The sequence below is a fragment of the Podarcis bocagei genome (assembly GCF_964188305.1).
Source record: "Podarcis bocagei genome assembly, chromosome: 7".
Taxonomy (NCBI): Eukaryota; Metazoa; Chordata; class Lepidosauria; order Squamata; family Lacertidae; genus Podarcis; species Podarcis bocagei.
In genome coordinates this window covers 27156821-27170639 of record NC_138132.1, presented here as the reverse complement: position 1 = coordinate 27170639, position 13819 = coordinate 27156821, and the positions used below count along the sequence as shown (strand labels likewise).

The following is a 13819-nucleotide window of genomic DNA, read 5'->3' as shown; positions in this document are numbered from 1 at the left end:
CTTTCGATAGCGCCCTGCCCCTTTAAGCAATCCGAATGAAAATATGCGGGGAGGGGCCGGTGATGAAGTATTGGAAGAGGGCAGCTGAGTCTCGGCTCGGACGTCAAGGGAATCCTGTCTCTGATTGGTCAGCGTACGGAAGGCTGTGTTTAAAGAGACAGAAGTGCTGTTCAAAGCAACCTGACTTAAAAGGTAAAATAGAAATTAGAGCAGTCTGCGTAGCCGGGGCTCGGAGCCGGTCTGGAATTCACGGCCATCGTCTTAAAAGCACAGATAAGCCTGGCTGATGCTGGTTATTCAGAGAGGTCGTGGAGAGAAGGGGGGGGGGGGCGGCGGTACTTTGCACATACTTAGAAGTACTCTCGCCTTCGTGTTTCTCACGATCCAGCCCTGACCCAAGTCTAACCTTGGAAAGGGGAGATAGTGTGGAATAGAAGACAGGATATTGAAACTGACTGGCCTTTATGAAGATTGGATGTGAGAAGTGTGAGGGAAGATATATGGAATGGTGAGGTATGGGGAGTTTCTAGAGATGCATTTAAAAGAGGTTTGTTTGTTTGTTTTCAGATGGAAGGGAGGAGGATTTGGGATGCAGTAGAAGAAGGGAAGTGATTGGGTGCTGCACGAATTTTGTGCTGATGGAGCCTTCCAACCGGGTACATGCATGCAAGGTGGGTTAGTTTAAGAAAACAACAAATAAAAAAAGCCAAAATTTAATCCCTTTATTATGTCTGCAGTTAAGTAATTTGTTAAATGTGCTTAATAAAATAAGTGGTAGCTGCCAATCAATCATTTTTCCTACCTTTGGGGTCTGAACTGACTGAACAAAATCCAGCACAGAGTTAAACCCCCTGATTTCAATGGGTTTAAGATTTCCTAAAACTGTATTGGATTACAGCAGTTGACCAGAACACTGTAGGCAGATTTAGTGTGCAACTGATGGAATCTTGTTTGCACGTTTTTTGTTTTGTCTCTGTATCTTGAAATGTTGAAAGAGTAGGAATGTGACAATTTTAAAAAACAAAACAAAACCCTCTGTAAATTTAGCTAAGGGGCCTTGGGCATCTTGGAGGCGACCAGACTCACTCATCCCTGCCCCCCTCCTCCTTGGCTGTGATCACATGGAAGTGATGGAAAGCTTGAAGCTTGGACAGGTGAAGAGCATTGCTTTGGGAAATCATTTTGGGAGAAGGCTGAGATGGTGGGACAACTTGATGGATTAAAATGCAGCATAAGTAAAATTCATGTAGCAGTCTTTCCTGTCTTCATATGGAAAGGAGCATGCACTTTCCATTTATATCCTGATATTCCTCCATGGAATATCATGATTTATTGCATTTATATCCTGATATTCCTCAATGGAAGCCAAGGCAGCATAGGTCACATCCACACCATACATTTAAAGCACATAGTCCCTTCCCCCCTGAATCATGGGAAGTGTAGTTTACCCACCACAGAGCTACAATTCCCAGCACCATTGACCAAGTGCAGTTCCTATGATTCTTTGGGAGATGCTGTGGGCTCTAAATGTATGGTGTGGGTGTGAACATACATGGTTCTCTCTCACACACACTCATGGCCCCATTTTATTTTCTGTGAGGAAGCTTAAGCTGAGAGGGAATGATTGATCCAAAGTCACCCAGGAATGTCGTGGCTGAGTGGGTAGTCGAACATTGGTCTCCCCAGTCCTGCTTCTGCACACAAACTAATACATCACAGTGCCTTCTAACATATCACACTAATTGTACTTCTGCCCATAACACACCAGGCACAAAAAACGTATTTGTGTTTCAAGTGTTTTGCTCCAGCCAACCTCCCTTTAAAGGAAGGAAGAGCAATCTTTGGTCTGCTGAAGCCACATTCGCATGTGGGTAATTTGTCAGGAGCCGGAACCAAAGATGGACAGAGTTACCCCTCTTCCCTCTTTCTCTATGAATTGTTTCTCTCTTTCTGTCACTCCCTTTTCTTTCTCTCTTTGTCTCTGCCACCCACTTTGAAGAGTCCATTGCCTCTTCCCTCACTACCCACCAGGGTAATATGGCGCCCTGTGGCAGGCCAAAATTGGATACCCCTCCCTGCCCTTACACCACCTTCCCAAAACTGGGAGTAAAGTGAGGTGCCGGGCTTTGGGAAGGAAGTACAAGGACTATGGCAGGCTCCTAGAGCCTTCCCACCTCCTTCCTAATGCTGGGAAAGTGCTAAGTAGGCTTTGGGAAGAAGGTGGGAAATTAGGCTAAGGGCTGCATGCAGCCATAGGTTGCCTACCCCTGCTTTAAAAAGTGCCTAATCAGAAAGCACTTGCTCATTTACATTACCAGGAGCTTTGAAAAGAGCCATTGCTGGTTCTCTTGCAATGTACCTTCTCCTCCCTATCTTTCAAAATTGTGACTTAATTGACTTTGATGTAGTGTCATCGTACTCTATTGTGTTGTGACATGTAATGTGCCCAGAGCACCAGTCAGCCACTGTGTGTGTGTGTGTGTGTGTGTGTGTGTGTGTGTGTGTGTTTATGCCTTTCCTTTCCTTGAGGGGCTTCTGCTGATTCAGTGCTTTGACAGGCTATTTATATCTCATTTTTCTGATACTAATTCTTACAGGACCGGTTTCCAAATGGATACCTGCTCCTTGATTCTAACAAACTGTACACAAGTTAACACTGCCGATTCCAACAGACCTGATTCACACATTGGTTTAATTTTGCCAGCACCGTATGCTTCCAATTCTTCATAGTAAGAGGAATGTTTGAAATAGGATCCACTTGTCTTAAGACCCACAAACTCCAGATAAACTTCAGAGATCTTGTTGGGCAGGGCTGGTCTGGTGTCATGAGTCCCTTGTGCCAGTAATTTGATTCAGCAAAACATTTGTGGCAATGAAGCAACCATCTGAGAAGTGAGCTCCAGCATCACCATCAGCATCGTGAAGCAACCTCATACCACAGGTGCTCACCAAACACAGGAGGCTGCCATAGAGTTGGAAGAGACCACCAGGGTCATCTAGTCCAACGCCCTGCAATGCAGGAATCTTTTGCCCAATGTGGAGCTTGACCCCACATTCCTGAGATTAAGAGTCTCATGCTCTACCGACTGACCTATCCACAATCATGCCATTAGTTTTTCTAGCCCAGTTTTGTCGACATTGACTGGCAGTGGCTCTCAAGGAGGTGAACAAGGTGCCATCTAACCATCTTAAGGACTCCACTCCAGATATGTGTAGGGTTTACTCCTTAGCCTTTTCTTCTCCCAAAGATGTCCCACAAGGCAGTAGGTATGGATTTTTCCTCAGGGTTTACTCCCAAAGCCTTTTGCATGAATGAGTGAAGAAGTTTAGGATCAGAGTTTTCCTTCTTCTAGATGGGCTACCTTCCCAGGTTGATGAGCGTCAAGCCCCATCTACCCCTCATTTCCCTGTTAAGCCATTATTTTCGCCATCACTTTCCAAACTGCAAAATGCTTGCTTTTTAAAAAAATGATTTTTTTGGGGGGGGCTTACATTTCCAATAAGCAATTGACTCCCTCCTGCAAAATACTGAGATGACCTTGGTTTCCGTTTAACTTTTTTCCTGTTAGCTGTTTCTTTTTTCTTTTTTTGGGGGGGGGTTCCTTTTTTATTTTATTCAGGAATTTCTTGTTTTACAGAAGTGTAGTGCCTCGTATTTTTTTTCCCATGTAACATTTTTACAAATCCATTTCATTTTTTGAGGCATTAGGGGGAGAAGAAAAGAAAAAAGAAAGGGGGGTGGAGAGGGGGAAGATGGATAGGGGTGGGGTCGGGTGGCGGTGTTTCTATTATGTTTAATGTATGTAGAGTTTGGTGTCAGCATAACCAGACACTGGATAGACCTGTCAGGAGTAAGCATGGACCAATGGTACCAAATAGTATGGGAAACAGCCCTACTAGAAAAATTAACTAATAAGCTGAAACTGACACGGGGACAAACAGAAGAAGACGCATTCACCCCGGTATGGCTCCCCTTTATCACATACACAGCCCAACAGGACAGTGACAATAATCCACCAACAGCATACAAATCAATATGGCTAACCTGATCCAAAACACCCACCCACCTCACCCACACACGAAAACAAAGATCACCACAGCCAATCACAAGCAAACAATCACACCCTAGGCCTGTTAGCTGTTTCTGAATCTCTTCACTGGAAGAGAGGCAGGATATGAGAAGTCCTTGAATGGAGAAAATAAATGAGGTTGAAGAAGGACAGAGAGATGGCCGTGTAGTTAATTAACTAGCATTTAAGGGGTGTGAGTACTGTACACAGAGGCTTGCTAATTCTGCGGAAAAGCTTGCGTAGGCAAGTCTTTGTAGTAGGGTGATTTATTTGCAAGGGAACATGGTGAAACCTTGCTGGTTTGCTCCTTGGCTGTAAACATCCAACAGTCCAGGAAGTGTCTTTTTTTAACCCATGGCTTCCATTATTGTCATAATGATACCTTGCGCTTGAGAGGAATGTTCTAAATACATTGTGGCATACTGTTTACCACAACTGCTCTTTGCATAACTTAGAAAACCTTCGTGTTATTGTGTCTCTCGCCTGTCTGCTTACCTGTCTGTCTTAGTGCTATGCACTTCCATTTCCTGGAGCGGAAGAGGAAGGGGCAGTAGGACAGGGTTTTTGCTGTACATCTTTTACAGCTCACTCAGCCTTCCCCAACCTGGTGCCCTCCAAACGGCTGGGATTTATGGGGGCTGGAGCCCAATAACTTCTGGGAAGGCACCAGGTTGGGGAAGGGATACAAATAGACTGCTTTGGGGGAGAAGACTCCAACAGTCGATGGCATACCTGCTAATCCTGCATCACGTTTCCAAAGGGAAGCAAGTGGAGCAGTTCAAGCCAATTTACCTTTGGGCAGCTCCCATCTCTTTCAGCTTCTTTGTTCAAAAGCTGCTCAACACTGCTGAAGGGGGTCACCTTCCAAAGGCAGGGAGGAGAGATTCCCAGCCATTAGGTAGGGCCCATTACTGTAACCTTTACTCATTCAGCTCTACCATCCTTGGCTATGTATGTATGTATGTATGTATTTCTTTTCTATCCCATCCTTCCTCCTGAAGGAGCTCAGGGGCAATGGTAAAACATTTTTAAAAACAACCACCACCAGCAGTTGTTTTTTTAAAAAAAGAAAATTCTAAAAATGGTTGTTAAATACATCCTGGAAAGACTTGAAACATTCACAACCAGTAATAAAAGTAATAATAATAATAATAATAATTTTAAAAATAATGATACCCCATCCATCTGACTGGGTTGCCCCAGCCATTCCGAAGGCTGTCATCAATAGTGTCTTTCAACCACCAAATGCCTGGGCAAACAGGAGTCTTCTAAAATTTCTTCTGAAATTCAATAATGAGGGAGACAGACCTAACTCATTAGGGAGGGTGTTCTATAAATGAGGAATCGCCGCTGGAAAAGCCCTGTCATGGGTCACCATCATAGGAACCAGAAAAGATGCTTGTGGGGCCACACAACCCCAAAGCCTTGGCCCTGAGCAATAATCTCCTAGTACTACTTTCTGGTAAAAATAAAAAAATTCCTTCCAGTAGCACCTTAAAGACCAACTAAGTTAGTTCTTGGTATGAGCTTTTGTGTGCTTGCACACTTCTTCAGATACACTGAAACAGAAGTTGCCAGATCCTTCTATATAGTGAGAAGGTGGGGAGGGGTATTACTCAGAAGGGTGGTGGAAATGGGAGATTGGCAGATAGCTGAGATGAGCCTGTTGACGACTCTTAACGACTGCAATAGGTCTTACAGGAAAAGGCAAGGGGTGAGAAGGTGAAAAATGGCTTAGTCGTGTATAATGAGATAAGAATCCAATGTCTTTGTTCAGACCAGGTCTCTCCATGGTTTTAAGTTTGGTAATGAGTTGCAATTCAGCAGCTTCTCTTTCCAGTCAAGTGCTACTGGAAGGAATTTTTTTATTTTGACTATGGCAGACCAACATGGCTACCTATCTGTAACTACTTTCTGGTAGTGATCCTGCAGGTAGGAGCAGCAATACAGTAGTACAGTACTTCCAATTCTCAACTCCCACCTTTTTCGAGTCACTCCAGAAGAACGCTGACAATGGTGTCAAAAGCCACTGAGGGGTTGAGGAGAACATATAGGGTTGCTTGTAGTAAGGTTAAAGCTTACTGAGAAATGATATATAATGAATTGAAAAGGATGTTTAAAATAACGTTTGTAAAAACAACAACCCCAGAAGCTTTTCTTTTGGGAATTACAGGGACAGAACTACCTAAACTGTATAGAAACTTGTTCATGTATGATACTACAGCGGCAAGAATGTTACTACCCCAAAATGGAAAGAAGCAGAAGTCCCAGCAAAGGAAGAATGGATACAAAAACTTTGGGAATATGCAGAAATGGCAGAACTTACCAGAAGAATAAGAAATCAAGATAACAATCTTTTTCTAAAAGAATGGAAATGGTTTATTGAATATTTACAGATAAATTGTAAACAGATAAGAACATTGGCAGGATTATTGCAATAACCTGAAGTTTTATACATGTATATATTTAAAGTAGATGAATAAATTAGCAAATTAAGTTAATTTGGATATGCAGAAGACATTAAAAATAAATTTAAGGAACCATAGAAAAAGGGGGAAGGAAGTCAAGTTTGGAAGTGTAAAAATGATTGTAAAATTAATGAAATGTATAAACCTGAAAAAATATAATTTAACAAAAAGATAGCAGTCATCAATCAAGACAACCAAGGCTTTTCCAGTGCCCAAAGCAGGCCTGAAATCAGACAGGAATGGATCTAGATAATCTGTTTCCTCCAAGCATATTGCAGCTGGGTAGTCACCACCCCCTTGATCGCTTTGCCCCAAAAGGAAATGTTAGAGATTGGAAGATAGTTTTCTAAAACCTCTGGATCCACGAAGGACCTCTTTAGGAGGTTTTGCACCTCTGTCTCTTTCAAGGTGGCTGCTATAACTCCCTCCCATAGTGAGGCATTGACCACCCCCTGGACCTACCCAGACAACCCCTTCCACTAGATTTTACCATGCCACTCTAAACAGCTCTGCTGGACAATTCACTGAGGATATAATAATAAGAATAGTAATAGTAGTAGTAGTAGTAGTAGTAGTAGTAGTAGTAGTAGTAATAGTACCTCACCCATCTGACTGAGTTGCACTAGCCACTCTGGATGGCTTCCAACAAATGGAAAAGTATCATAAGAAACACCAAACATTAAACACTTTCCTAGGTAGAGGAAGTTACTAAAAGTCTCCTGCTCCCTGAAACAACTCTTCATTTCTCCCCACTGCTCCCTTGAGCCTGCAACTGTTTGCTGTATTGCCTCAGTTCAACCATTTCCCTTATTCCTTTTAATTGCTCATCAAAATTACCTTTCCCAGAAATCCTTTGGATCATCCACCCAGCCTGCAGTGTAACCAAGTTAAAGTATGTGTAAATGAAATTCTCTTTCCTTAGCTACCTGTGCCTCCATTTCCTTCCTCCCTTCTGCTTCCCTCTATTTTGGAATAGGGACCAGTCCTACCTGTTCTTCAGAAAGCACCATGCAAACCAATTGGTCTGTATTAAATAAATGAAATCGCTTCCATTTAGGGAACTTCAATTGATCACCATGAGTATTAGCAAGCGATCATCTTAAGATAGGATGGTCCCCGCCTCCAGCAACCGTCATACCATCAAACCCCTTTTTGACATTCTGATAGCCTTTGGTGTGACCAAGGAACAGAATCCATAATGCAGTGATACACATAGAAGCAGGCTTGATTCTTCATGGCAATAATAGCTGGTTATATAAAGCATGCGTGGCCCTCCACTCCCATGATATCCTCAGTGCACCTCTCTACACTCTCCCATATAAGTAAGTTTACCACTATTGTTGGGGTGGGAATAAAGTCCACAATGATACTATGCTTACGGTAATGAGATTTGAGTTTGACTAAATGCGTTTTGGAGCCCCACCCAACCCTGTGACTCTGGTTGTAAAAAGAGACTGCTAATAAGGTCAAGCCAGGTGGACAAGTGTAGCCTGGCAGGTTCCCTTTTGTTGGGAGAATGGTGGGCTTTTGCAAAACTACAGAGAGGCCAAGTGCAAGTGATGGGTTGCTACAGAAACAAACTTATGGCAGGGGGCATGCCTTTCTTTCTTGGCTGGAGGTTATATCATCAAGGTGTCTATTTCTGAAAGAGAACAAAAGACCAGCAGTCTTGAAGCTGGAGCCGAAAGAGACACAGAGGCATGACTCACCCTCTGCAAGAGCTATAGCATTGGGAGCCCTCTAGAACAGTGTTTCCCAACCTTGGGCCTCCAGCTGTTTTCGAACTACAATTCCCATCATCCCTGACCACTGGTCTTGCTAGCTGAGGATTATGGGAGTTGTAGTCCAAAAACAGCTGGAGGCCCAAGGTTGGGAAATGCTGCTCTAGAAGACTAATGGAGCAGGTTCTGTTGGAGTGTTGATGCTGTATAGCTTCCTTCTTATGCTCAATAAGTGTGGGTGTTGGTGTCTGTAAATAAATCTTCATATCACAGGAACCATCTTTAGTCTCCAGTGATCTTGCTTCTAAGGTACATGCTGGGAACCTCTGAAATCTCTCATCCCTCCGAGACTGGGGTGTGCATAACAATGCTTATCTGGTCATGTTGTGCGGACTTCCTTCTGAGCAGACATATGTGGAATTGTGCTGTCACTAAGCTCTATTTCCATGTTCTGACTTAATGTGGGACAATCACAAAAGCTGCTATGTTAGGATGCAGGACTATACTGCTATGCTGAAGGGGAAACCCCATCATCCAATACTGTTAAGTGCAACTCTGTTCTTTAAATTAAGCTTTGCACCTTGTTTTTTGAGTACTGTTGTAGCCAGAATGTTCTGTCTTCCTGTGTCCTAATTCACACATCACATCAAACTGTGTGTCAACAGCTACACCATGGGTTAGCTGTATGAAGATGGATTCACACCTTTCATCATCTGCTTTTCTCCTTTGGCTGCAGGGAGGCTAATCTAGATTAATTAACCAACGTTTAGTGTTACATCTGAACTGTAAAATGTTTTTGACCTAAACATAGTTTGTTGAAACAAGTCACCTTGCACAACTGTGGTTAGAAGATGATTTGTTTCAACAAACCATAGTTAAGATTAACCACAGCTTATCTGGTTTGGATGACCAGGCAAGTTACAGTTAATAGCCAAGTGGGGATTTGAACAACTCTGGTCTCCCAGCCTCTTGTCCAGAACACTAACCACTACACCACATTGGCTAGAAATAATTGCTATGATTTAAATATGAATACAATCAGGTGATCAGGAGTGTGGTGGAGTCTCCTTCTTTGGAGGTCTTTAAGCAGAGGCTTGACAACCATATGTCAGGAGTGCTCTGATGGTGTTTCCTGCTTGGCAGGGGGTTGGACTCGATGGCCCTTGTGGTCTCTTCCAACTCTATGATTCTATGATTCTATGATCTGAGTCCATGCTCAGCCTGCTCCTTGGGTGCTGTTGATGGGTTAATAATAATAATAATAATAATAAATTTATTATTTCTACCCCACCCATCTGGCTGGGTTTCCCCAGCCACTCTGGGCGGCTTTCAACAGAACATTAAAAACAGAATAAAACTTCAAACATTAAAAACTTCCCTAAACAGGGCTGCCTTCAGATGTCTTCTAAAAGTCGGGTAGTTGTTTATCTTCAGATTGTTATCTTCAGATAGTTGGAAAGTTGATCTCTCTTCATATGGTTCATAATCTTTAAAGCAGGCTTGGACTGGACAGCGCTTCAGAAAGAGGGCTCTTAAGAGGGGAGGCAGTCTTCAAATATGAGGACTGTCCTCTACAAAGTAGGGCACAGTGCCTGCCTCTTTGAGAATGTGCAAATCATGCCAGGACCCATAATCCCCAACCATTACCCTTGGAATATGACAGTCCCCAAGTTGGCCACTGCATCAAGGAAGTTGAAAGCCAGCTGTGAGCACAAACTCAGCAGCATGGGGAGGGAGGAGGAGGGAAGAGAGGGAGAATGACACATGCATTATCAGCTTACAAGTATGTGGTTGTTTAAATCATAGATGCTGGAGCTCTGATGACATCAAAGGAGGCCTGGCTTAAACACGCCAGCTGTTGGTTGCATGTGACACCTGACAGCACAGAGTATTCCAGCTATGTGGCTTATCAGACAGCAGCCAATTAAGAGATACCCTGACCACACTCTATAATTTTCCTACAAAGGGAAGATTGGGAGCAGCAAAGGTGGAGAAGCGCAGAGGAAAAGGATGTAAATGAAGCCTAGGTAGGCCATTTCTGTGTCGCCAGCAAATTCCGGATCCAAGTCTATCAAGCCATTACTCCACTTTTCCTTGATCAAGTCTCTAGGGCGGTCTTTCTCAACTTCCTCTTGTCTTTCTCCCTCCACTGTCAGAGGCGTTATGCCTCTGAATACCAGTTGCTGGGATTCACAAGTGGGAAATAGTTGTTGCTGCTCACCGCACTGAGACCCTCCTTGCAGTCTTCTCATCTGGTGGGCCACTGTGAGAACCGGATGCTGGACTAGATAGATGGCTTTTGGGAATCACAGAGTTATAGCAAGAGGGATGTAGACAAATCGCAGCAGGTTCCAGAAAGGGCTACAGAGATGATCAGCTGTATGGATTAGTTACCCACAACCGCTCAGGAATGAGTTGTCCCCATTTCAGCCTTTCAAGTTGGCCTGAAAGAAAGTGACAGCCCACTATGCCACAAGGTTGAGAGAGGATTGGAATCCAGCACTTCTTGGCTGAAGTTCAGGACTATCCACTGCCCTACTGTTCTTCAACCTCGGGTCTCTAAATGTTGTTGGACCACAACTCCCACCCTTGACTAAGATGGCTGGGGATTATAGGAATTGTGGTCCAACAATGTATTGGGATCCTAGGTTGAAGCACACTGCACTACACCACATTGATGCTTCTTGCACAACAGAATGTCTTAATATCATGCTTGTTGGAGAAGACATGACAACTCTCTTCAAATACCAGAAAGGCTGTCACAGAGAAGAGGGCAAATGTTGTTGCTTTTTCTTTGTTGCCCCAGAGAGCAGAACTAGATCTAATGAGTTTAAGTCTCTGGAGGGTAGATCCTGGTTGAATGTGATGGCCTCTTCCTCTCTGGAGGTCTTCTAGTAGAGACTGGACAACCACTTGTTGGAGGAGATCTTCTTTGAGTTTCCTGCATCAAGCAGAGGGTTGCCCTACAAGACCACCTCCTACCCTTATGACTCTATGGCACCATCTGCACTGTGCATTTAAAGCAATACCATACTGTTTTAAATAGTAATGTCTTCCCCAGAGAATTCTGCAAACTGTAGTTTGTTAAGGGTGCTGGGGATTGTTTGGAAACCCCATTCCTTACACAGAGCTACAATTCCCAGAGTTCCCTGGGAAGAGAGATTGACGGTTGAACTGCTCTGGGAATTGCATCTCTGTGAGGGGGCAGATGAGTCCTAAGTTTCTCTGCTGAGTAGATGGAGACTGAGATCGGCTCTCCCCCCCACAAGGAGGGATAGCACCTCACTTGGCAATTTCAAATGCAGCATTTTAAATGTTCTTGGATTGTCCACTGCAGCCTCATATTGAAGATGTGGATTGGGGTTAAGAAGTGATGCAATTTTTGGAGAAACCTCACATTCCTACTTTTCTAAACAATGATCCTCCGGTGGATAATTTGTATCGGGGCTCTTGGATTGTCCACTATATCAATTATTTGCCTAGTTTGAAAACCATAAAGTAAAGGTAAAGGAACCCCTGACCATAAAAGGCACAGAGAAGAATCCAATACAAGAACTGTCCAAATGATTGTTTATTTATTGCAGATTATTTTACTCGTTCAGTGCAGTGATATCCTACCTTCCCTCCAGACAGCTTACCTGGTGAGCTTCTTGCTAATGAAGACAAATTTATGGTTGATAAAGCTCTCTGTGGTTATGCTCTGCCTCCATAGTCCAGTTGCTGGAAACCACAGGAAGGGAAAGTGCTCTTGCGCTCACCTCCTGCTGGCGGGCTTCCCACAGGCATTTGATTGGCCACTGTGAGAACAGGCTGCTGGACTGCATGGGCCACTAGCCTGATTCAGCAGACTCTTCTGATGTTCTTATGGTTGAGTGAAGGATTTGACCCCATGTCTCCTCAAGTCCCTAAGTTCCTCCAGAGAGCCTATTTATTCAGCATTCATGCTGATACTGCTTGGACAGTCTTTACTGAGCATTGCTTCCAATTTATTTACAAGGAGGTTATATGACAATGAGCTTTCATTCTGCATTCATCCAGATTTGTTTGTGGGATGTTTGCATTTCTTCCCATTAATCATGCATTCATCCCACACTTTTCAATGCATTTCCTTATCATTTTCCAAAATGTCAGTGGGTTTGTTTAAGTGGATTTGTTGCAATGGGGTGACAGTGTGTTTTAATCCACTTTAATTGTGTAGACTTAATCGAGATGTGGAAAATATGGAAACAACGAGGAGAGGCAGGACTGAGATCTGGAGATGCTTCAAGGTCCAGACTATGGGAAGCCCTGGAAAATTAATAATTATAATTTGGATGATAATTTGGTTTTTTTTAATTTTAGTTTTTTATTTTAATTGGATTATGATTTGAAATGTTAATGGGATGCTTTTTATGGGAAAATTACTACAAATGATTTAACAATAATTGTGTAGACTTAGGACTCGTCCACGCTTGTCTCATGCGTAGAAAGCAGGGTTCTGAGAGGTTTACCTCTGGCTCTGATATTTTCCCAGAGAAAGCTTCCTGTTTAGTGCTAAGTCAGAGAAAACGTCAATCCAGAGAAAACCCAGATTGCCATTTGCTCTGACTGAATGCTAAAGAGTAGCTTTCCCTGGAGGAAAGCAGCAGGACAAGAGGAAGTATGGATAAGACCTTAATTCCTCCCAGGCAACATTGACAGTCTGAAGACACCCCTAGTCTGACATGCCAACCATTACATCACACTGGCTCTCGGCTCCAATTCATGGCAATAGGATTTCATTTCTTGCCAACTTTATCAACATCCACATTTGAAACACTGTGATATCACTCTAACAGCCATGGTTTGCCTTAAACAATCCTGGGAGCTGTAATTTGTCAAGGGTGCTGAGAGTTGTTAGGAGACCCCTATCCCACTCACAGAGCTACAATAACCAAATTTGCTGAGAAAAGGGATTGATTGGACTTCCGGGGGCGGCGCGAAACTGTAATGGCGGTCCTCTTCGAGCTCTGAAGAGGGGCTCCGCGGAAAAGGGTCGTTCGCTGCGGCATAGCGACGACCCATCAAGATAAACCACGGGTAGAGGGAGCCCGTGGCCGTGGGACTCGGCGGGCACCAGAAGCTGCTCCGAAAACACAGAAGGGACCCCGTAAGGAGACCCGGAGTGAAGGAGGGGTAGCGGTGCTGTGAGTTCATCGCTCTTTCCGCGGAAGCGAAGCCGCGCGGCTGTTACAGATGAGCGCTGATCCTTCTTCCTAAAATCAACGCTAAACTGCAAGCAACATACCCGTGAGTAAAGGGGTTTTAAATTTGGCAGAAGAAATTCGGTAAATTTGGCTGAAAGCGGGAGACGAGAAAAGGGAAGTCCGTCTTCCGACATTGCTGACAAGATCAAAGCAAAGCTTTTAAAAACGGAAGCGTTTGAAACGGGACTGTGGGAAGCTTAAACTTTTTCGTGCTATAAGATCTGCTTATTTTACTGAGCTGAAGGTGGAAATGGACATTGACTAAAAGAAGTAGTAAATGGTGACTTTCCTCCTATCTTTTTTCTCCTTTGGGCTGTCTTTTTTAAAGAGCCAGA

At 43.7% G+C, this 13819-nt stretch overlaps 1 long non-coding RNA gene across 3 annotated transcripts; it reads left to right on the top strand.

Annotated features, from left to right (window-relative positions):
- Positions 1–8: 8 nt before the first annotated feature.
- Positions 9–13201, top strand: LOC308591833. Of its 3 annotated transcripts, XR_014010277.1 has the most exons (4): positions 9–212; positions 605–671; positions 10066–10286; positions 12458–13201. It is a non-coding gene; the product is annotated as an uncharacterized lncRNA (long non-coding RNA). The 3 variants fall into 3 exon arrangements; XR_014010278.1 differs by lacking the exon at positions 12458–13201 and having other exon boundaries at positions 9–192; positions 568–671; positions 10066–11794; XR_014010279.1 differs by lacking the exon at positions 12458–13201 and having other exon boundaries at positions 10066–11794.
- The last annotated feature ends 618 nt before the right edge of the window (positions 13202–13819 follow it).